This window comes from Podarcis bocagei (assembly GCF_964188305.1).
Source record: "Podarcis bocagei genome assembly, chromosome: W".
NCBI classification, from domain to species: Eukaryota; Metazoa; Chordata; class Lepidosauria; order Squamata; family Lacertidae; genus Podarcis; species Podarcis bocagei.
In genome coordinates, this window is record NC_138131.1 from 94,710,931 (window position 1) to 94,736,286 (window position 25,356).

Consider the following 25,356-nt stretch of genomic DNA (forward strand, 5'->3'; position numbering starts at 1 on the left):
TTATCTTTAAACAAATTTCCATTTTTAGCTGTCATATTAATCCCCAAGTATTTCACTTTCTTAACCACAGTCAAACCTGTTTCATTCTGGAACTTCTCTCTTTCCAATGATGTTAAGTTTTTCTCCAAAACCTTAGTTTTTAATTTGTTCAATTTAAATCCTGCCACCTGACCAAACTCTTGAATTAATTCTAATACTCTTTTGGTACTAGACTCTGGCTCCTGTAACGTCAAAACTAGGTTACCTGCAAATGCTCTCAATTTATATTGTTTAGCTCCGACCTGTATACCTTTAACCTGCCGGTCTCTTCTGATCATATTGAGCAGAACCTCCAGGACCGATATAAAAAGCAATGGGGAAATTGGGCACCCCTGTCGTGTTCCTTTTTCTATCTTAAATTGTTCCGTAACCACATTATTTACAATTAATTTAGCCTTTTGTTCAGAATATATTGCACCTATACCATTTTCAAAACCTTGGCCTACCCCCATACCCTGCAAGTTCTTTTTCATAAAACTCCAAGATATATTATCAAAGGCTTTCTCTGCACCCACGAATATCAAAACTGCTTTAGTGTTTATATTCACTTCTAACTTTTCCAAAATGTCAATTACGTTCCTCAGATTATCAGATAAATGTCTTCCCGGCAGAAAACCCGCTTGGTCCTTATGAATCTCTTCAATCAGTACTTTTTTCAGCCTCTTAGCCAAAATATCAGCAAAAATTTTGTAATCCACATTTAATAAGGATATGGGACGGTAGTTCTTAAGTTGAGTCTTTTCAGTCTCTGTTTTCGGTATAAGTGGTTCCTCTTCATCCTGGAGAAGAGTGACTAGTGGGGTGCCACAGGGTTCTGTCTTGGGCCCGGTCTTATTCAACATCTTTATCAACGACTTGGATGATGGACTCAAGGGCATCCTGATCAAATTTGCAGATGACACCAAACTGGGAGGGGTGGCTAACACCCCAGAGGACAGGATCACACTTCAAAACGACCTTGACAGATTAGAGAACTGGGCCAAAACAAACAAGATGAACTTTAACAGGGAGAAATGTAAAGTATTGCACTTGGGCAAAAAAAAATGAGAGGCACAAATACAAGATGGGGGACACCTGGCTTGAGAGCAGTACATGTGAAAAGGATCTAGGAGTCTTGGTTGACCACAAACTTGACATGAGCCAACAGTGTGACGCGGCAGCTAAAAAAGCCAATGCAATTCTGGGCTGCATCAATAGGAGTATAGCATCTAGATCAAGGGAAGTAATAGTGCCACTGTATTCTGCTCTGGTCAGACCTCACCTGGAGTACTGTGTCCAGTTCTGGGCACCACAGTTCAAGAAGGACACTGACAAACTGGAACGTGTCCAGAGGAGGGCAACCAAAATGGTCAAAGGCCTGGAAATGATGCCTTATGAGGAACGGCTAAGGGAGCTGGGCATGTTTAGCCTGGAGAAGAGGAGGTTAAGGGGTGATATGATAGCCATGTTCAAATATATAAAAGGATGTCACATAGAGGAGGGAGAAAGGTTGTTTTCTGCTGCTCCAGAGAAGCGGACACGTAGCAATGGATCCAAACTACAAGAAAGAAGATTCCACCTAAACATTAGGAAGAACTTCCTGACAGTAAGAGCTGTTCGACAGTGGAATTTGCTGCCAAGGAGTGTGGTGGAGTCTCCTACTTTGGAGGTCTTTAAGCAGAGGCTTGACAACCATATGTCAGGAGTGCTCTGATGGTGTTTCCTGCTTGGCAGGGGGTTGGACTCAATGGCCCTTGTGGTCTCTTCCAACTCTATGATTCTATGAAATTTTGGTAGCAATTTCTCCTTTGCATATATCACCAAGCCTCTCTTTTTAACTTTGTCATACGAAATAAATTCTTGTCCCAATCTCTTATTAATAAGCATTTTCCTGTGTAGCCTCATTACATGTGTTTCTTTTAAACAAATCAAGTCCAATTGTTCTTTCCTTAATACATGAAAAACAGATTTCCTCTTCCGAGGGGAATTCAGTCCATTACAATTCCAGGTTAAAAGTTGCAGAGCCATGGTAAGTTACTTAGCTTTCCCTCCAACTGCACCGAGTTGTTGTTGTTCTTCTGTCGGTGGTGTGTCTTTCCCTGGGCCCGGGAATCCAAATGACAAGTTTGCTATGTCTAGAATTCCTTTTCCTGATGCAGTCAGCTCCTCTCCTGATTCCACTTCCTTCTGTAAGTCCTCCTCGTGATCTTTCAGAAACTTGTCTGTATCATTCACTGTCCTTATTCTTATTTTCCTTCCTTTGTATTTAAAAGATAAACCTTGGGGAAATTCCCACCTGAAGAGTATTTTATTTCTTCTAAGTAGGCCGACAAGATCTTTATAATAAGCCCTTATATCCAAAATGTGTTTAGGTATATCCTTGAAGGACTCAACAAATGAGTCTTCAATTTCCAAGGTTCTTTGGTAGTGCAGATTCAAGATTTTATCTCTTTCTTCTTTTGTTCTTAAGGTGATCAAACAATCTCTTGCTCTGTTCTTTCCTTGTCTTTTGCTGAGTCTAAATGCACTCACCATTTGAATTCATCTTTCCCCAGGTCTTGTTGCCAAAAGTCTGTGAATTCCTTTGTAAGGAAGTCTATCAAGTTGTCTTTCTCACTTTCAGGTACTGCTCTAATTCTTAGGTTTCTCTCCTTTCTTTGTAATTCAATCATAGAGAGTGTCAGGTCGTGATCCTCTAATTTCTTATATACCGGTGGTATCTTCTCTTGAACAGCAGTTGCAATATCCTTAGCTTCCTCTGCAATCTGTCGAGTCGAGGCTGATTCCTCTAATAGTTTTTCAATGGACTGTGTATTGGAGTTCACCTTGTTCCCCAGTTCATTAATACTTGGAGTGTTCAAATCTATTTTTGCTGAGGCCCCAGCTACTTGTTTATTTGTCTCTGCAACCTGTTTGGCTAATTTTTCCAAAGATGCATCAATTTTGCCAAGTGCCTGAGCCAATAGCTCTTCAGATGACATAGCTTTTGATTTTACTTGCGAAGCAGCAGCTCCTACTGTGCCTGCCGCTCCGGATGTTGAGGCCCTTCTCTGAAAAGTAATATCAGTCTTGTATTGTCTGCCGGATCTGGTAGTTTTATCCTGTATGCCACTCACCAGCTCTATCTTCCCTTTCCCATCTGCCATAACAAGCCCAAGGTCAGTCACACGCTTGGTGAGTTTGTTTTGCAAAGTAATTTTCCAGAGCTTGGTAACTTGATGACAAAATAGTTGTTACAACGTAGTCTCCTCTAGGGGGACACCCTTCCAACTTCACTATGCAACTGTTAAAAACAAGTATAGTTCTTAAAAGTTCCAATATCCCTCAAAAGCCAGAGTTTCAATGCTTTTAGAAAAGTTTCAGTGTCTCTAAAAAGTTACTTTATAGTCAAAGGCAGATCTATAAACACTGTATCTTTCTCAAAGTGTCAATATTCTTTACCCTTAACATGCAGACAATTCTTCCCACTGGTCGACCTTCCCTGTCATAGGCAGTCCGTTCCCAGTTTTCCGAGACAGCAGAAATATATTTACACCCTCTTTTCTTGCAGGTAAAATAATGCTCGGTTCTCCCCCCTCCACTCCTGCAAACCGGAGGGGAGTCGTCTTTTTTGGTGCTGGATTTGACCTTTAAAAGTCGTCTTTCAGGGTTACAGCTTTACAGTCTCTTTACTTTAATCTATTTACAAGTTGGAAGAGGCAGACTTCCTGTTTGTGCCTTTCCCGTTTCGGTGCCAAATTAACTAAATTTTTCTTCCAATTACTTGCTTACTCCTACTCACGGGTAGTTGCTTTAGCTTCCAATTGTCCAGAAAGAAATCAGCGCTCTCCGCGCCACACACCCCCTTTCCGTTCCGGAGCCTTTAAAAAGGGGGGCGCAAACGGAGCCCGTCGAGTCTCCAAGTTCTCAGGCTTCCCCGCCTGAGATTTCTTCGGGTCCCGCTTCGCCGCAGCGGTCAGACCCTGTCCCCGTGGAGCCGATTCCCTCCGGAGCTCAGAGGGAATCCGCCATTTGTCGCTGGTGCTGACCGGAAGTCTTTTGCAGGTTTCACCTGGGACTTGGTACGACTTTTGCCTGACGCTTCAGGGGAGAGAATTGCACCCTGAGGCACTCCACACACCAAGGAGTGGCGCGATGACAATTCCCCCCCAAGCGCCACCCTCTGTCCCCGACCAGAGAGAAACGAGTGCAGCCATTGAAGGACTGTGCCCTGGATCCCCACGTCGGCAAGGCGGTGGTCCAGGAGTTCGTGATCGACCATGTCAAAGGCTGCTGACAGATCTAGAAGAATCAGCAGCCCCGACCCGCCTCGATCCAGCTGCCTGCAGAGATCATCTGTTAGGGCGACCAGAGCCGTCTTGGTCCCATGACCAGCGCGGAAGCCGGACTGGAATGGATCCAAAGCAGATGTTTCATCCAGAAACCTACCAAGCTGTTCAGCAACCGCTCTCTCAATCACCTTACCCAGGAATGGAAGATTCGAGACCGGGCGGTAATTGGATAGATTTGAGGGATCTAATGATGTTTTCTTTAAGAGCGGACGCACCACCGCCTCCTTCAGTTCCCCTGGGAATATCCCGGTGCCAAGGGACAAATTGATGATATCCCCCAGGGGGGCCCGCACCTCGTCTGGACACGCTCTAATCAGCCATGACGGGCACGGGTCAAGAGGACAGGTGGTGGGCTTTCCAGCTTGGAGGAATCTGTCCACATCGGCTGGAGATATCCGGTCAAAGTGGTCCAATACTGGACCCGAGGACAGTCGAGGGGCCTCCAGTTCCTTTATTGTATCCAAATTGGCAGGGAGGTCATGGCGGAGCAACAGGACCTTCTCCGCAAAAAAGCTCGCAAATGCCTCACAGCTGTGTGTCAGATTGTTATTTAAATTTGGCTGTCCTTCAAGGGATGTTAAAGACCGAATTATACTAAATAATTGCGCCGGGCGAGACCTAGCGGATGCAATGCAAGCCGAGAAGTAAGACGTCTTAGCGGCCTTCACTGCCATCTCATAGGTTTTCATAAAAACCCTATAAGATGTTCTTGAGGCTCCGTCACGGGCACCCCGCCATACTCGCTCTAGCCGTCTGAGGTCCCGCTTCATTTTCCGAAGCTCCTCGGTAAACCAGGGAGCCCGGTTTCTGCGGGGTCGTAGAGGGCGCTTAGGTGCAATCTCATCGATGGCTGCCAGGAGCTGGGTATTCCAGCCCTCAACAAGCTCAGTCAATGAGTCGCCAGGGGGAGAAAGGTCCCGCAAGGCTTGACGGAATCTATCAGGGTCCATCAGCCTCTGCGGGCGAGCCCAAATCGGCTCGCCACCTAAGCAGGGTGGGGGTGGAACATCAATCCTGGCTTTCAGAGCATAGTGATCAGACCATGGCACCTTCATCGAAGGAGACATGATCACATCTATACCGGCGCCAAAGATCAAATCCAGCGTGTGGCCTGCTTGATGTGTGGGGCCCGAAACAAACTGGGAGAGCCCTAGTGTCGCCATGGAAGACACCAGGTCCAGAGCCTGTGAGGAGGGAGTGGCATCAGCGTGGAAGTTGAAGTCTCCCAATACCAATAGGTTAGGGAACTCCAAGGCCCAGCCGGCCACCGCCTCCAACAGGCCTGACAGGGTGGCTGCTGGTACGCTAGGTGGCCGGTACACCAGCCAGACAGCCAAGCTCTCCTCGGAGCCCCACACTAGGCCAACACATTCAATGCCAGGGATCAATGGCGATGGTAGAGCCCTGAAAGAACAATCTTCCCGGATTAATACTGCCACCCCTCCCCCCCGGCCCACAGTCCGTGACTGGTGGAGGACGGAGAAACCCGGGGGCGCCATCTCTCGTAAGGTAACAGTTACCCCTTCGCGCACCCAGGTCTCCATCACACAAGCCAGGTCAACCCCCTGCGAGGTAAAGAAATCTCGCAGGGTAGCGGTTTTGTTGCCTATAGACCTGGCATTGCACAACACCAGTGAAGGAAGTGAGTAATCCTTGCTCACCCTACCCTCGTCCCTCGGGATGGGGCGCAGATTGGAAGGGGTACGAGCATATCCGTATCTCAATCCCCTTCGCCTATAACATCTGCCCCCACCTCCATACCTCCCTCGCCCCTCCACGGTAGCAATCCCAAGCCTCATACTAACCTCCATTTACAAATTAGAAAACAAAACAACCAAAACAATTGTGCCCAAACAAAACCAATCCCCACCCCACTCGATGTCCAACCCCAAAAACAAAACAAGACGGAACAAACAAAAATACATAGATAAAAACCACCATTCACGGTGGTACAACAAAGTAAACAATAAAAACACCTTTAAAACACCTTAAAATATATATAAACATCTTCAACATTTGCTGCAGCAGCACCAGTGTCCTTAAAGCTATTACGGGGGTGAGCCTGGGCCCCGCCCCCTAGGCCGGATGGAGTGAGCCTGAGGAGGGAGAGGCCTTCTCCGACACTCCGATGCAGCAGCAGCGATGTCCCAGACCCCAATGAGGCCTCTTAAAGCTGTGGCGAAGGTGAGCCTGGGCCCCGCCCCCTAGGCCGGATGGAGTGAGCCTGAGGAGGGAGAGGCCTTCTCCGACACTCACGATGCAGCAGCATAAGTCCGATTAAGGCTGTTAATAATCATGAAGCAGAATATGTCTTCCTGTAGAGGGAAATTGCATTCCGCCATCTGCTGGCGTAAGAATTTCATCTCTGTCAGATGCGCTTGTACATCTCCATCTGGCACTAGCCTTAGATTGGTCAGCTTTTCAAAATGCAGCAACGCTGAAGAACCAGCATCTCTTTGATGTATTCTACGCAGCTGTCAGAGCCGCTTCCAGGTCCCAGCTCACAGAGGACCACGCTAGCCGGCAGTATTGTACAAACTTCTTTATTGAGCTACAGTTTCCATTTTCAAGCCGCAGCGCGCAGCTCTACGTCTTAGAAGCTAGACCGGCGAAGCTCCGTCTGAGTCTCCGCCTCCTGTACACCAACTTAATACTCTAGCCTTACTCCACCTCTTCCGTCTTTCCTTTCTCCTCTGGGTCCCTCTACCCCCCGTGGTCTCTTCCTTCCTGGACTCTTCTGACGCTGACCCCCCCGACTCTTCTCCCTCCTTGCGGCGGGCTTCCTGTGCATTTGAACTTGGCGCGCGCGCGCAGCCTTCAACCTTCCTCTTGACCGTTTCCTCGCTCCCCGATGGAGGTGTGGCCAATCCTAACTCCTGCCCTCCCGCTTGCGGCGAGCCGCCAGATCCCGATACCTGGGACCCCTCCCCCCTACTGCGCTCTGGTGGGGAAGCTGGTCCCGATTTCCAACTGCTGCTCTCTGAGTCCCCTCTGGTCCCTTCTACCTGGGGTGTCCCCCTAGGCGCCCCCCTTGCTCTGACCACTGGCGCCCCTTTCTGTGAATCTTCCGATTCACTGGAAAGACTCAGAGATCTCGGGCCGCTGTCATCACTCATATTACCTCCGGATTCCTCCCCCTCGCTCTCTGTTTCCTCCCTTTCCTGTGCCTCTGCTCCTGAACCCCTGACAGCAGCGTTTGCCAAATCTCACGCGCGCATTGCAAATTCTGAATATGCACGAGTTGATCATCTGAGATACAGAGAATTATGGCCGTCCTGGCTCTCACATTCTGTGAATTCCAACCTGGCGTTGGTGCAGCAGGGATGGGGTTTTCAATCACCCCAAAAATCCTCTGATTCTGAAGCAGGGCTTTCATCTTTACAGACCATGAGGAATAATTGTCATTAGTCAGTGGAGGTGGGTAAGGTAAGCCTCCTCCCTTCTTGGCATCCATTTTGAATCCAAGCCTCAGCTCTCACTCTCGAGCCTGTAAAATTCCAAGAGTCTATTGGCTGTTTACTGCCTCACTTGGCAGTTAAACACAGGCTGTTTTGAAAGTCCTTTCAAGAGCAGTGAGATATTAGACAAAACAAACGCTGTTTACCAGCCTCTCACAGTCCCAGCCCCTCTTCCGTTGTTGGCCGGTAACTTTCCACTTTACTGACGTTTCGTTGCTTAGCAACTGGACATTCCAGGCTTATCAAGACTCAGGTATGCGAAATATGTGGCTCTCTTTCAGTGCTGGTTTCATCCAAAAGCAGACACTCAGTGAACCGAAGAATGTCTCAATTCGCGTTCACTCTCACAGCCATAAAATTAGCATACCTTAGGGGTTCCGTTGCTCAGCAAAAACACCTCCTCCGGTGCTTCCATCCGCACGCTACCATATCTTCCTTATCTCCTTGCAGAGGATGAAGTACGCTCCATCAACCTCTCTTGTTGCTTTCATGGATCAAAACCATCCTCTGCTACCAGATGTTGGGAATCAAGCCTTTATTAGGAGAACCTGGCAACTCTCTAGGCACCCGGCTTGATCTCCTGATGACCTCCCTGTCTGCATTCCCCAGCAGGATACAGGCTAGGTCGTGATAGGCGATCCTTCTCAGCGTGAGAAGAACACCCCCCCTCTTTCCTGCCCCCCCCCCGGCAGGGGAAAGAGATAGACAGAAACATATTTACATGCCTTTATTTCTGTCTTTGCAGCGTTACAGAAAAACACGACTGCTCTCTTCAAACTCCAACAGCCGAGAGACAAACTCCACCTGTACTTCCTGTACAGCTCATATTACGCTCTCAGCTAATTCCGGTGCTCTCTGCACTGTTAATTGACTGTCCCTCTGTTTCCCACGGAACAGTCCCAACATTCCCATTATGTTTTGCTTTCAAGCTACCAGCTCGTGGCCGCATTGCTTCTATATTGTAACAGATACATCATATCCTACAGGAGCACAGGAGGAGGCAGGAATGATGGATGTAAAATCTGACAGGTGAGAAACATTGAGGCTTAAAGAGAAGGAGCAATCTGCCATGCAGGGTTTGTTTGTTTTTTAAGTTGCTGTTTTACTTGCTAATGTTAGGAGTAAAAAAACCCCACTTATTGATCTATTAGTAGATCCCAAGCTTCCATTGATGTTTCTCAAACGAAAGGGAAAAGCATTCCCCATGTATTTGCTACAATACTCTGCTCCTCCTTGTAGATGACAAGCCTTGCATATTCTCTCTCTCTTTCTCTCTCTAAATTTGAGAATTCTATTTGTTCTTAAGCTGAATCATTTGTAAACTGTTGTGCTTTTGAGGATGTTGGAGGAAGAGGCACTATCCTCCTTGCCTTGACTGAAAATCCCCCCCACTTTTAAAAATCATGGCATTGTCCTCCAATCTCCTCTTCTAGCAGCCTTTCCAACTAAGTTCATCACCTGTGGAGTTAAGAGTGCACTGCTATTAATCTCTTCCATGACATCTTCCCTTGCAATTCACTGTCATTTACTGTTAATTCCATAGGTACCCTCCAGACTACTTCCTAGATTATGACTCTAAAGCAACATGACCCTCTTGTTTTCCCTTATGCTGTTTTTGGTGGCTCTCCTTTCTGTCCGTTCATCAGCCACATGCTCAACATCTTATGGTCCCTTGGCATCAGGAAGATGAGACTTCCAGCGTGATTGACCAGAATGCTGCAACATGATTGCTGGCAGGAGTGAGACCTTGTCAGCATATAACACCTGTGCTCAAAGATCTGCACTGGCTGCTGATTTGCTACCAGGCCAGGTTCAAGGTGTTACTATTGGAAGAACCCTTTGGCTAGAGGACTGCCCTCTGTAAAGTAGGACACTTAGACACCCTAATGGTAAAAAGTGTTTTTCAACCCAGTTGACTTGGTGGAACACCAATCAGGAAAACTATATTTCCCCCAGTTCCTTGAATGCCCCTTTATCCAGAGCAGCCCCACTCGGTCAAGGCCAATAGCTGGAAAGCAATAGGGATCACACACACACATGGAATGAATGGAGGGATGGATGGGCGTCACAGACACTTTTAAACTACACTTTGATATCACCCCAGACAATCTCCCACATCAAACAGCCCACTTAGGTAAGGTCTCTGTACATAGCTGGTTTTCCTGTCTGGTTCTTGAAAACCCCCTACTCAGAAATATTTTTTTTATCAAAGAGTGAATAAACTTTTACAGCCTATGGACAACACTCCCATGCAGTCAACCTTCCAGGGCCTGCAAACCAGTGGGGCTGGGACAAACAGTGAGTGTGGCTGATAAAAAAAGAGGGTGAGGCCACCTGTCTCTTTTTCATATGCTTCTCTCTGTAGTGCCAGATCTAGGGCAGTGCAGGCTGTTCCCCTGCTCAGGGTGCTGAGCCAAGGGGGCATAAAATAATAATAATAGTAATAATAATATTGGTAGTAGCAATAATAATAGTAATAATAATAGTAATAATTAATACTTATATTCATGTGGGTACCTACTGAGAAACCCCATTAAAAAGCAACTGTACCAAAAGGAATTACTGTGGAAATAAAATATATTGGGGGAAGTGCCAAATTTTGTCCTCACTTAGAAAACCGTATTACCAAAGTCTACCCCTGCTCTCTGTCATTCATACACAAATCCACATGCATGCAGGTAAAAGGTAAATGTAAGGTAAAGGACCTTACATACATAGTCAAAGGCGTCTATGCGGTGTGGCGCTCATCTCACTTCAGGTCATGTGGCCAGCATTCTGGTGCACCGGGACACTGTGATAGAAGCCAGAGTGCATGGAAACGCCGTTTACCTCCCCCCTGGAGCAGTACCTATTTATCCACTTGCACAGGTATGCTTTCAAGCTGCGAGATTGGCAGAAGCTGGAACAGAGCAACAGGAGCTCACCCTGTCTCAGGGATTCGAACCACCAACCTTCTGCTCAGCAAGCCCAAGAGACTCAGTGGTTTAAGACCACAGCTCCACACATAATGCTCCCACACATCCATTTTCATGCATAACACACCTGCTCATTCACTCACACTCATTCTTTTTCATTCCCTCTCTTTCATGTTCAGGGATTGACCAACAAGCCTTCTTTGCACAAGGTGAGAAAGAAACATTTTCATCACAAAATTGCACAGATGCCACTCCAGCCCCATCTTGACCATCATAGTATCTCTCATCTTTCAACTTACATGCCCGCTTTCTCTCTTGCACCATGCGGAATGAAACTGGTCTCCATATCCCTAGACGGGAAATGCTTGGGTCCACATAGTAGCAGGGCCCAGGACTCTCCGTGATCGAGATCACTTGCAAAGGAAAGAAGAATTGTCTGCATGAGGCATGGTGTGGATTCTGAGCTATTTAGCTTGGTTGCAATGACTGACTTCCTATCCGATATCAATTAAAGGCACCCACTAGCTAGATAGCAGTGAATATGTTAAGCTCCGCCCCCCTGCACCTCCATTCCTGTTATCCTTCAACATGGCTTAAGTGTAGATCATCCTCTTCCCACTAAGGTCCACAGCTGTACAACTGAGAACCCTGATTTTTGTGCAACCATAATAATCAGCAGTATAAGACCCTCCAGCCCTTGCTGGACTACAACTCCTATCATTCTTGACCATGCTGACTGGGGCTGATGGGAGTTGTAGTCAAGAAACAACTACATTAGCCCCCTACATGCAGTGCCATTGATCCAGTTGGAATGGAAACTTTGGAAAGCCACCCAGCTCTTGATCATGGATCACCCAGGTCCCATCAACTGTGGCCCCGATAATTAGAGAGTCCCAAAAACACAGGTTGTCAATCTCTGTTCAAATGTTTTGCCAGCAAATTTAACAGTTGTTTAGCCAGCTTCACCCTGTGGGTCAGTTAATGCTGTTGGGAAAACCCAAATAACACAGAACCTAACTTGTCAGCATCTTACATCTTTCACTGGATTTCACACGCATTGTGTAGGCTGGCTCAGCATACTTGGTGAAGTCATGGTCCTTAATGCCAGTGAGAGGCTACCTACCATACTTCCCAGGTCCTGGCCCTGCAAGAGAACCACAAGGGGGGGAGGAATAAAATAATGGGAAGACAACCCGGAACCATTAGCATTTGCAGATTATGAGCTGCCACACTGGGTAAAAGGGCAAAATGGAATAATATATTGTGTTGAATAATATATTGAATAATATATTGGGTTTTGGAGCTACAGCTCTCTAGGTGTTGTTGTTGTTGTTTAGTAGTTTAGTCGTGTCCGACTCTTCGTGACCCCATGGACCAGAGCATGCTGGGCACTCCTGTCTTCCACTGCCTCCCACAGTTTGATCAGACTCATGTTTGTAGCTTCGAGAACACTGTCCAACCATCTCATCCTCCGTCGTCCCCTTCTCCTTGTGCCCTCCATCTTTCCCAACATCAGGGTCTTTTCCAGGGAGTCTTCTCATGAGGTGGCCAAAGTATTGGAGCCTCAGCTTCACAATCTGTCCTTCCAGTGAGCACTCAGGGCTAATTTCCTTAAGAATGGATGTGTTTGATCTCCAGGTGTTGCTGCACTGCAACTCCCATCATCTCTGACCACTGAACCAGACTGGCTGGGGCTGATGGAAGTCCCACAACATACTTTTCTTCTCCCTCTGGTAAAATCTCGCTAGCCTTGGGCCAGGATATTTGCATTGCAATAGGAAGTGAGCATTACAAGGCACCTGAATTCTTCTGTGGCTCGGACTATAATTCAAGCCAGAGAAGATTTCCCATTTTACTCAACCACCTATGCTCTGCCTGTACTTTCCCAACCCCCTTCCTTCATCCCCTTTAAACAAGCGTTACCCTGGTAGGACAACAGCAGTGGTGACATACCAGCCACAGGAAAAGGAAAACAAAAGAAAAAAAATATTATTAGCCTGACTCCCTCCTTTGGCAATCTTCACAGAACTCTAGCCCAATGGTTGCCATCAATTTGATTTGAATAAATTTTATAATGAAATGATTTTAGAATGTTGTATTATTTTATTGTTGTTAGCTGCCCTGAGCCCAGCTTCGGCTGGGGAGGGCGGGATATAAATAAAGTTTATTATTTATTATTATTTATTAACAAGGAAATATGCACTGTCTCGCATGCTAGCAGTACTCTTGGAAGAAAGTTCTGATGGTGACTGAGAAATGTAGATCAGTTTCCTTCTTGGGTTTCCACAAGAACAAAAAAGGAACCCTGATGGGAGGCGGCGTCAAGATGGCGATGAGGTAAGACGCATTTGCCGGAGTTCATCTCGAATCCTCTTTAAAATCTGTGTTGTGGCTCCCAGCCTTGCAAGTTTTTGCTGAAGATTGTATGGGTGTTGGAGCCCATGCCAGGAGTTCACATTGTTGATAACTGTAAAGCCTGCATCGTAAATCAGCTTTAATGAGCAGATAATTGTATTCTCCGGCAGCCTTGGAAGCAGCCTTCGACTTACTGGCTCTCCGCCAGCTCACATTCAGTTGTTGTTTTTATTTCTACCACTTTTTACTACCTTTCTACCACTTTTTACTACCTTTTAAGCACCGCTATTTTAAAAGACTTATAACGATGGGCCAAGGCAAACGCCTAAGGGATTGTGACGAGGCTCTGCCCTCCCCAAGAGCCAAACAATTAAAAACCGACCCCCCCGTGCCTGGCAAACGGAGTGACCCCATTGAATTCTGCTATAGGGTGAAAACTCAGAACCGTTTCTACCCTCTAACGTCTCCAGAAAAAATGTCAACACCAGAGGAATTATTTTTACCTCAGATTAAATCTGCGGACGGCAAGCTTGGAGGAAGAGGGTATGTCCCACTGAGGGTGGTGCAGGACGCCGGAGCTGAGGACTGCGCAAGACAAGAACAACATGAACATCTCCATCTTGTGGTCAGAACCCTTAATTGCATATTCAAGAAGATTGATGTGCTATCCTCCCAGCTATGTAACCTCGAACAGAAAATTGATAACTCCTGGTCAAAGTTTAAACCAACTGTAGACACAGGGGAATTGAAGTGCCAGAGGTCCATACCTTCAACCAAAAAAAGAAGTGTGATCCCTAAATATAAACCAAATCCTGCACTGAAACACCAAGCGTTGTCCCTACAACCTAAGAAAATCTGCCTAAACATCGGGGCAGGGTCACCAAGGTGGCTTACTCTGAGTGGGGTTAAAAAGCATCTAAGCAATCTCCTAAACATAGAAATCTCACAATGTGATCTCATTGCAGTATTACCCTTGAACCAGCACCTCAGGCAACAGAAAGTGATGCTTGCGTTTTACTCTCCAAGGATCCCTTCAGCTATCATCAGGCAGAAATCACTCTTGGCTAGGTATGATATCATCCCAACAAGAGTTTTTATGGATAGCATGATCCACCCCCTTCTACTTGCCGGTCACGGCACGGAGCGGACTCTGTCGGAGAGGTCGGGAGTACCTCAGGACATTGAGCCTCCTCTCCCGGAGGATATCCACCCGCACCAAAACTGGATTTACCCTACGCCCCCACGAGCTCTAAAGAAACCCACTGGCGCAAGTAATTCTCTGACCCCGCCGGAGGAAAGAGAGCTTTTAGCCACCTTTGGCGACCTTCCAACGAGAGAATAACAAGAAATAATTGATAGACTAGAAGTACTTAATCATCAGCTCATACATGTCCAGAAGAACGGAAAAGTTCTGCCCACTTTTCAGGACTACCCTGCCAGCTTTTCGGAGTCGTGTTTTAAGGAAGCAGGAAGTCTTCCTCACCTTAGTCCTGCTCCTAAACCCATGTCTCCCCCATTTGTGGGCAAAACCCACCGACGCCTGGCAGACCCAGGTCTTGCCCCACAAGTTGGCCTCTCACCTCAACTCTTGATAAATTTTGACTCGCCCTCCAAGAGTCCCCCGCTGAGGAGTGTATCTCAGAGTTCCTTCCACCAAAACAATTCCTTACCATCTAATCCATCAATGCCGGAACTGGAGTCCTCTTATTCCCCTGAGCGGCATAGACCCGACATACAAACGGTACCAGTACGCCAAGCATCCCCTGTACCTTCACCAGCATCAGGTCATGGGAGTGCTCCACCTACATCAAAAAATGGCCCGGATTTGATTGAAGACCCGGCCGGACATATAAATCAAATGGTTTCATTGGCGACCTTCAGCCCTCGCGGTGGGGCAGTCTCAGCAAATCCTGTGGAGTTTCCCACTGAAGTGTCCACCCTTGGGTTACCCAGCGGGAGACCCGTTTTGTCGCCTCAGTCAGAATACTTCACTACCAACTTCAAGACTAGGTACCTTCAGCAGGTGCCTGCCGTGCAAAGTAAAATAACTGACTTTTTTGCGGGGTCTGCCCTGCCTCCAAAGGACTCACATCTCTCCCTGAAATGACAGCGAATTGGGCACAACAGGAACTCCCCCCTATCAGTCCTCAGCTGGAACATTGCGGGCTGGAGGGGGAAAAAACTTGACCCAGAATTCCTGGAGTATATTAACCTGTTTCATATCATCTTGCTCCAAGAATCGTGGGAAGTAGAGAAAATTTCCCTAAATGGCTTTGAGCTTCTAGAACTCCCTGCCTGCCCCTCCCTGAAAGGAGGCCGCCCTAAAGGGGGCCTAATAATAGGCATCTCCCTCAACCTACATTCTAAACTTACTCTAGTACAGGCCTTGCCTCCTTACGCCCTTACTGGACTGATTGCGGGGGAAAAGATCTCACTTCTAGTTACAAATGCTTACTTGCCACCTGGGGGCTCTTCCTCCGAACTGGGCTCTAAATGGGGCTCGCTAGAAGAGCATTTGCTCTCATGCTATGTTAAGTTTCCTAACACCCCGGCCATAATAGGTGGCGATTTTAATGCCCGCACAGCAGCAAATTGGGACTCGCTAACCAAAGCCAAATGGTGGGTTACCCCAAACCTTGATAATTATGAGCTGGAACATATCATGAGGAGAACTTCTAAAGACCAACGAGTTAACGAGGCTGGAGTACTCCTCTATCAAATGGCCATCCGTTTAAATCTGGTCCCCCTAAATGGAACATGCCTCCCTGATATTCCAGGGGATTTCACTCATCTGAGCGTTAAATCAAACAGCGTTCTCGATTACCTGCTGGTTTCCAGTGATATACTTAAGTGTATCTCCACCTTTAAGATCGAGAATGTACAATCTAGTGACCATCTTCCCCTTGTAGCCAAGCTCTCCCTGAACTGGCAGTCAGAGGCCCATAGACATGCGACCCAGATGGTAACCAACGAATCTCTCCAACTAAGAGGAATCAAATGGTCGGAGACCCAGGCTCAAAGGTATCAGGAATTCTTTCAAAAAGAAATCCTCGGGCCCCATTCCAACATAGACTCTGCCTCAGACGAGTATAGCATAGTGTTGAAACGCTTCCACCACCATACGACTGATCTTACGTCCTTCTTCAGGCTACCACCCAAAATATTAAATCGAAACGAGTATACTTACGGTGCCCCCTGGTATAATTCTTAGTGTAAACAAGCAAGACAGCGCCTCCGTGCTATATATAATGTGTACAAGACCTCCGATGCATCTACTCTGCCAGCTAGTTATGCACAAGCCAAGCAAGTTTACAAACGCACGCAGAAAACTGCCAAACGCGAGTGGCAACAGAATCGCTGGCAGGCCTTGATTACTGCTTCAAAACCACATAGATCCAGGGAATTCTGGTCTTTGATTAACAGAAGGGCGAGGAAATTCCCAAGGGCAGTCATCCCAGCACCGACATGGGAATTGTTCCTGAAGAAATGTTTCTCACAGGCAGATGCTCCCTCCGACCATCTGATGCATCTGTTTTCCCACCTACCTATTTGGCCTCCCACCGATCCGGACGAAATAGCCAAGCTAATAGCCCAGCTGAAACCGGGCAAAGCCCCAGGGCCCGACCTGATCCCTGCTGAAGCCATCAAACTACACCCAAAATGGTGGGCTGACATCTTGGCCAAAACCTTCGACGCAATCAACGCTTCTGGTCTCATCCCCAAAATATGGAAGGAGGCCATTATAGTACCAATTCATAAAAAAGGTTCTCCAATGGAGCCGGAAAACTACCGTAACATCAGCCTCCTTTCGATCATAGGGAAAATTTATGCCAGCTTTTTGCTGACTAAACTATTGCGATGGGCAGACGAGACTAATCAGATTGGTCACGAACAAGCAGGGTTCAGAATTAAACGTTCAACAACTGATCATGCGATAGTTCTTTACCATCTGGCACGGAAGTACTCGTCCCCCCCCCCCCCGGGGCTACCTTTGTGCTGCCTTCTTAGATCTAAAGGCAGCCTTTGACAGCGTTCCTAGAAATATTCTTTGGGAGAAACTTGCAAAACAGGGCATCGATAGAAGACTCTTATGGCTTATAAGCCAGCTCCACGAAGGTACCCTTGCCAGAGTGAGACTTACTCCTGCGGGCGACCTCACAAATTCGATTCCAATAAACAAGGGAGTGCGCCAAGGATGTATATTAGCTCCCTGCCTATTCAACCTATTCATCAGCGACATGCGAGCACCCCTAGTCAACTCATCTCCAAGTACACACGCGCCTAGACTAGCGGATTACCACTGTCCACTCCTTTTATACGCGGACGACGCGGTAATTCTATCTTATACACGTGTTGGACTAACCAGAGCTCTGAAGATCTTTGCCACGTACTGTCAACTCAACCAATTAACCATCAACCATGCTAAATCTAAGATTCTGATTTTCGCCAGAAGTCGGAGATTATACAAATGGAAGCTTGGTGGAGCAAAAATAGAGCAAGTCCTAAAATTTCAATACCTAGGAGTTATTTTTCAACACAATTTGGGGTGGAAAGCACAAATTCAACACCTACTCAACAAGGCCAAAACTCTGTCATATGCGCTCCTCCGATTTTTCTTTTCGGATGGAGCTTTGCATGTTCCCTCGGCCCTAAAGGTGTTCAAGGCAAAAGTGGTTCCCGTGCTTGCTTATGCTGCCCCGCTCTGGGCCGTGATGACAGATCTTGCTCCTCTTGAGACTTTGCAAAACCAATTCCTACGTCGGCTCCTAATGCTCCCCCTGTGCGTAAGCAACGCAGCCATCCGATTAGAATTGAAGATCGCATCCTTAGAAACTTGCCTGTGGAAGCAAGTCTTCAATTATTGGTTATCATTGTGGCACAGATTACCAGACCATTACCTTGTCCAATGCCTATGGCGAGATGAATTCTCCAGCCTTTGGACTAGTAGAATTCATGCCAAACTCCTGAGTTATGGAATCTCTCCCCTAGATTCCCTAAAACTAGATCAAATCACTGCTCAAAGACTGATCCGCCAAAGACTGGACGACATCGATTTACAGCGAAATTATACGCTGGGGGGAGGTGTTTGTTCGCCCCAGAACATTGGTATCACTTTAACTTACTGCGTTCCATCATACCTCTCCTCCCTTTCGTCTGTTGCCCATAGGCTGGCCTTCACCAAGGCGAGGTTTAACGTTTTTCCCTCTAATGTCCTGAGACATAGATTCTCAAAGGGCCAAGCCTCCGCCATGTGCGAATGTGATAAGGAGACGCCGGAGTCGCTTCAGCACATTATGTTCACTTGCCCCTTGTTCAATGTGCCACGGGCAAATTTGTTGGGATTAATCATACAGAAGCTAGAGGGTACCCCACCAAAATTCCACCTTGCCCAAATCTTGCAGGATAAGGACATCCATACGACACTGAAAGTGGCTAGGTTCCTGGTCGCTGTCCTTACCCAAAAGCGCTGCCAAGGAGCACTACAAGTTAATTAAGGTGCAGCATGTCATTCCTTCCTTCCATTCCATACTACAGTATTTTATTGTTATAGTGGTGTTTTAGCGGCTGTTTTTTCCCACGTGCAAAAACTGTTATTTATGTCTTGTTTTTATCTGTATGGGCCTACGGCCGCAATAAAATTTCTTTGAAATTTCTTTGAACCCTGATGGATCAAGCCAGCCAGCCACCGAGTCCAGCATCCTGTTCTCACAGGGGCTAACCAGATGCCAGAGGGTCTTTCAACAATGCTGTTGAACACATCCAGACTGGCAAAGATATAGGTACCTCTGTATTCCTGATCTCCTTCTCTCTCTTGCCCCATCTATTCCCACAGCTCACCTTTATACTTGGCACTGATGGACGCATACTGCTTCTTGATGGCCGGCACTCTGGCTGGATGCTTAGAGATACCAGAAAGACAACTAACAGGCTGAGCTGCACCTTTGGCTCTGGAAGTCGGCATTGGAGTGTGCCCACTGCAGTGGGGAGTCGTATGTGTCACCAGTGCTCTGGGGAATGAAAGTAAATGAATGAATGCAAGTCCAACCTGCAATAAAATGTTGCACCATGGAGTGTTGCAGCTCAGGGTTCCAGCTACTCCGTTCTACCCCACCCCAAACAGTATTCAATTTCCACTAAGTATGCTAAGTTCACATTGGGCTATTTGGGGAGGGGGGAGTGTTCTCCTCTGAGGGATCCTATCCTATCCTATCCTATCCTATCCTATCCTATCCTATCCTATCCTATCTTCAAACCTTGCCGTTTTCTCCAGGCTTGCTGAGCCCTCCGTCTTGCACAGATGGTGCTGTTTTGGCCACATAAGGACCATAAGTGCTAAAAGAATGGAGATTGCTGCTTGTTTATGTGATTTAACGGCATGTACCTAGGCCAGGGTAGCCAACATCCCAAGAGCTTGTTGGACTCCAACTCCCATCAGCCCCAGTCACCATGGGATGATGGGAGTTTTAGTCCAACAACAGACAGAGAAGAGCCCCTTTGCAGCCCCTGCACTGTAAGGGCTAAGGGAATGAGGGTGAATCTAGAGGTCTGTGTGCCTTTGTTTATTTAAACCAGGAATGGGAGGCTCAGCCCAGGAGCCACATGCCACCAACCAGACCTCTCTCTCTCTGACCATTAGCACTCTCTCCAGGTCACAAGCCTCCCTGCCCCTGCTTTGTGCCCTCTTCAAGTGCTTTTGCCTGGCTGGAATGTGAGAGCAAAGCCTCTTGCTTTCCTGAATGAAGATGGGGGCAGGGGTAGGTATAGAAACTTGGAGGGTATGTGGAGCTGGATTATAGCCTAATGCACAAAGAGTCCCTCCTGTTGCTCCACCCAGTTTTTGTATCTAACCCCATTCAACACTGGTACATGGCCCTCAGATGGTTATCAAATATGGCCCTTGCACTAAAAAAAAAAGCTTATCGACCCCTGATTTTACTGCCCCCCCCCAGCCTGCCTTTCAACAACAAGGTCCCCAAGGCAGCTCAGAACAATTTAAAATGAACAACATGGAATGAAATTGCAACCATAAAATATAATTGCAAGCAGCTCAAGCAACAGTACCACGATCCCAAACAGCAGAAGGAAAACAATAGAAATGATTAATAGCAAAATAGCCATGTAGAAAACACACCAAAAGAAACATGCAAGGGGAACCAGCAGGCAGGAGTTGGGGAAATAGTTTCATGTGTGTTGATAGCATTAAGCAAAGCCCCAATAAACAGCGCTTAGTTTAACTATGGAACTCCCTCCCACAGGAGGCAGTGCTGACCACCAACATGGATGGCTTTTAAAGAGGACTGGATAAATTCACAGAGGAGGATAAAGCTATCAATGACAACTAGTCAGGACAACAGTGGAATTTGCTGCCAAGGAGTGTGGTGGAGTCTCCTTCTTTGGAGGTCTTTAAGCAGAGGCTTGACAACCATATGTCAGGAGTGCTCTGATGGTGTTTCCTGCTTGGCAGGGGGTTGGACTCGATGGCCCTTGTGGTCTCTTCCAACTCTATGATTCTATGATTCTATGATTCTATGACTATGTCCTGCTTCTGAATACCAGCTGCTGGAAACATGGGAGGAGAGTGCTTGGATCCTGCTTGCAGGTTTCCCACAGGCATCTGGTTGGTCACTGTGAGAACAGAATGCTGAACTAGATGCCCTTTGGCCAGATCCAACAGATTCTTATGTTCTTACGTTCTTATTTGTTCGCAGCAAAGCACACTCACCATTGATGTGTGGAATTTGCTGCCACAAGACTTGTTGAACCTAGGATAACTCAGTTGGTGCAGCATGGGACTCTTAATCTCAGGGTCATGGGTTCGAGCACCATGTTGGGTAAAAGATTCTTGCATGGCAGGGGGTTGGACTAGATGACACTCATGGGCCTTCCCAACTCTACAGTTCTGTGATTCAATGATGGACGAAAGGCTAGATAGGGATCTCCATCCTTTTCAGTAACATGCATTTGGGGACCCATTTCTTCATCATTGACCATATATTTGCATGGTGGAAGTATTGGTGGAAGTCCTGACCCACCAGCTGAAGACCTAGATGGCATTGAAGGGGGAGTATTTATTTAGCTAGTTGTTTTCTTACATTTATATCCTGCTTATTTTTGGCATGAGTAAGCTGTCGCCTGCCCTTTTCCAGGTACCAAAATACTGATTCCAGACATTCCAAGCATAAGTCTGACCCTTCCCCCCGGAGAACCACAACTGTGTCCACCCTAATCCCAGAGCCCTTCAGGACAGAGGAGCAGAATGAAGGGAGCACCACCTCCAGAGCATGAGACCAGGCCTGATCCCTCACCCTGAGCACTTTGGAGGGGGTGGGGAATAAAACTTAAATACAGGGCACAAAAACAATGCCTTTTGTCATCTCCTTGTAGTGGCATGGTCTGTGGGGCAGCATTTGGAGAATACAAACAATTTCTTCTGTGTCTTTCTAATTCTCTGGAGTTTCTAAGAGAGGTGGCAACTGGCCTTTGCATTGCTATGCTCCCTAACCCTAATCATGCTAATACACAGCAAACAAAGGTCTTAGGATTTCAGTTACCAATCAAAGTAGCAATTGGTTGTGTCAGTCACCCATACCGCTGATGCTGCTTCTCTGGATGGAATGGAAATCTGGATGTAGATTTCAATAAGGAGTGGGGATGTTACTCAGCTTTCCAATTCCTCCTCTACCCCCTCCTTTTTGGAACATAAACAATGCCTCATGTCGCAATTCGCTCCCAGGTTGCCCAGGCGATGCTGATGCAAGTGTGGAACCAGACTTGTTTATTTCCATATTACCATGGTTCTGGCAGAATACTCTCCCTCCCCCTCCCTCCCTCCCTCCCTCCCTCCCTCCCTCCCTCTCTCCCCCCCCCTCTCTCTCTCTCTCTCTCTCTCCCTCTTTGTGTGCTGCTAATACAAGTCCTCCTTCCTTGCAAGTTACCAGCCGGGGGGGGGGGGAGAGCCACAAGCCCAAAATACCACATTTTGTTTCATAAGACCCATGGGCATAGCTAAGGGGGGGGGGACAGAGGGCAGCTGCTCCCTATCAAATAAAACAATAGAAATACTTAACTGACCAATCATGTCATTTCTGCCCCGCTAACAAAAGTCCTCGCTATGCCCATGCTAAGACCATGTTCCCCATTCCTTTGCCTTCATATGATATAGTATTCATTGATTTTTTTTGTTCCATTTTTTCGTTTTATTTGCAGCATTTGTATTCTAACCTTCCCCCATTCCCAGGAGCTCAGAGAGGGGTGTTTGCACAGGCTGCCTGGGCAACAATGACCACATCCCAGTTAAAATGAAACAAAAAGTCCAGAAAGCATAAAAAAATGAACCTCAAAGCAAAAGAGAATGTTTCTCAATATGAACAGAGGGATGGAGAGGAAATTCAGTTCCCTTAACATGAAACTGACCCAATTCACCCTTCCTTAAACAAGAGGCACACTGAAACGCAGCTTTCTTTTGAAATTTGCACTTCTTGGAATTTTGCCACATGGTTCTCCAACAAAAAACAATGTGGACATACTGTCAGGGAACTGACATCGGAGCAGAGGGGAGAGGCGAGGCTCCCGGACTCTGCAGGAGAGGGGACAAGTAAGGGAAGAGAGAGAACGTCATCTGGGGAAGGAAGTCCAGGTGACACCAGGAAGAAGGGAGAGGCAGAGAGCAGCTCGGACGTGAGGCTCCGAGACTCTTCCAGTGAAGTCAGTGAGGAGGGTGGAGGACCACCACTCGGCACGCCCACTCTGCGCAGAAGGCTTCCGCGCAGAGAGGCGAGGCGAAGGTTGTCTGTTAAGGAATTCTTTTTTAAAAAAAAATAAAATATTTATTGCAATTTTTTAAACAACGAACAAACCACCAAACATATAAAATACCATCACCATACAGACAGAAAAAGTCAAAGCAAAGTTAAGAAATAAACAAAGAATAAAAGAAGAATACATATAAAACACAGTTGTTCATAAGTCATATTTTCATAATCTTTGGACTTCCCCGCATCTCCCTTCCCTGCGTTCTCAGTCACATAGTTATAGACAGCAATTTATTACCTTATTTCAATTCTTATTTTGTAAATCTCGGATATTATGTCCCAACTTTTAAATAACTTTATCGTAAATTAAACTGCTTGATTTAAACATAATATTGCTTCAAATTTCATCATTTCCTTAAACCTCACTTATTCTCATATATTTTACAACAAAGTTTCTGCTGCCGTGTTACTTTCAATTGTGCATTCTCCTAACATTCATACAGTTTGTAGTGTTTTTGTAAATAGTCTTTAAATTTTTTCCAATCCTCTTCCACCGTCTCTTCTCCCAGGTCCCGGATTCTGCCAGTCATTTCAGCCAGTTCCATGTAGTCTATCAGTTGCGTCTGCCATTCTTCCAGTGTGGGTAAATCTTGGGTCTTCCAGTGCTCTGCAATGAGTATTCTTGCTGCTGTTGTTGCATACAGAAAAAAGGTTCTATCTTTCTTTAACACCCCTTGGCCGACAATGCCCAAAAGGAAGGCCTCTGGTTTCTTAAGGAAGGTATACTTAAATACCTTTTTAACTCATTATAGATCATTTCCCAGAAAGCCTTTACTTCCGGTCGGCGCCAGCGTTTATGGCGGTCCTCTTTCCGAGCTCCGGAGGAGGACTGCTCCACGAGTTCGGGTCTGACCCGCTACGGCAAGTGGGGGACCCCTAAAATCACAGGCGCGGATGCCTGTGAACAAGGAGACTCGGTGGGCACCAGAAGCGCCCCCCTTTACTGCCTTTTTAAAGGCTCCGGAACGGCATCGGGAGAGCGCGGTGCTGAGAGTCGCTACCCAGCCCGCAGAGTGAAGCCGCGTCGCCATTGACGGAGAGCGCCGATTCCTTCCTGCAAATTGAATTCGGATTGAAAACCCCGTGAGTAGGATTGAATGACTATCGGGAACTTTTAAATTTAAATTGGAAATTTGGCCGGAAACGGGGGAGGTTAAAATCAAGGAAGTCTGCCTTCCCCCGACTGCATGACAGATGAAGCAACGAAAAACAAAGAGCTGCATCTGAAGGGAAATAACAATAGGACTATTTAAGCCTGGCATTTGGATATAAATCTCCTCTCTAGCAGGCAGGGGCAGAGGGGAGGGAAAGTAACCTCATTAACCTGCATGATTTTTGAAAGAGAAAAACTTTCCGCTGCCTCAATCCCCTGAGACGGACTGTCAAAATAAGATACCAGGACAGTGAAAAGATTTTAGAAACTTGTTACAAGGCTACATAGTTGAGGACTTAACTGATACAAAGTTTTGGGGTTTTGCTGCTACAATATACCAGACTGGACTGTGTTGACAGAGAAACTACATAGAAAAAGTGTTGCAGCATTTATATTGAAGTTTCCTGGTTTCTTTGTTCTATATTCTTTGTTTCCTTCACTTGGACATTATGTTTTGCCCCCTCTAGAGGGCTGAGAAGTAACAGTTGCAGAATAACAGATTAAGACAGTGGGATTTTCCATTTGGAAATTGTTCCTGTGAGAACGTCCTTGGGACATGAGTGGCCCAGCAGAGGAGATAACTACGAGAGCTAAAGCAAAACAGCAGCAACAGCAACAGAAGAAAAGAGGCTCAATATCAAGTTTAACACCGACAGGTGCAGCTGGGCAGGAAAAAGTGACGGCTGTCTCCATGGAGTCAATGACACAGGCGTTACTCAAGATAAATCAATCCCTGGAAGCTTTGACACAGCAGAGTACAGAAAATTCACAAAAACTAACAGAATTAACAGCAAGGCTGGATTTGAATACGAAAAGTGTGATATCCAACACAGAATCTATAAATAAACTGATTGAAGAAAACTCGGCAACACGTAAAATCGCAGAGGATGCCAGAAAGATTGCTGAGGAGACACAGGAAAAATTAGAACCGTTTTCTAAAAAAGTGTATGAACATGATGCGGCCTTGTCTTTGATGGAATTACAGAGAAAGGAGAGAAATTTGAAATTAAGACTAATTCCTGAAAGTGAAGGAGACAGCCTTGTGGAGTTCCTTACACAAGAGTTTTCTGACTTTTGGCAGGAAGAATTGGAGGAAGAAGAATTTAAGATAATAACAGCATTTAGACTGGGCAGGAGACAAAACAGAAAGACTCCGAGGGATTGCCTGATTACTTTCAGATCCAAGGAAGAAAGAGACAAAATACTGAAACTAAATTACCAAAAGGCCTTGGAAATTGGAAATTCTCATATACAGATTTTTAAGGACATCCCTGAATATATTTTGGAGGTGAGAACCTTCTATAAAGATCTGGT

At 46.5% G+C, this 25,356-nt stretch overlaps 1 pseudogene across 1 annotated transcript in view; it reads right to left on the reverse strand.

Moving 5' to 3' along the window:
• LOC308578230 (protein CIMAP1C-like) overlaps nucleotides 1-25,356 on the reverse strand; it is a 51,154-nt pseudogene that overhangs the window by 6,780 nt on the left and 19,018 nt on the right. The window contains exons 2-4 of the transcript in view: nucleotides 18,916-18,976; nucleotides 11,756-11,866; nucleotides 11,022-11,135 (exon numbers count right to left, since the gene is read on the reverse strand). The product of the transcript in view is annotated as a protein CIMAP1C-like (transcript). The remainder of the gene's footprint in view (nucleotides 1-11,021; nucleotides 11,136-11,755; nucleotides 11,867-18,915; nucleotides 18,977-25,356) is intronic.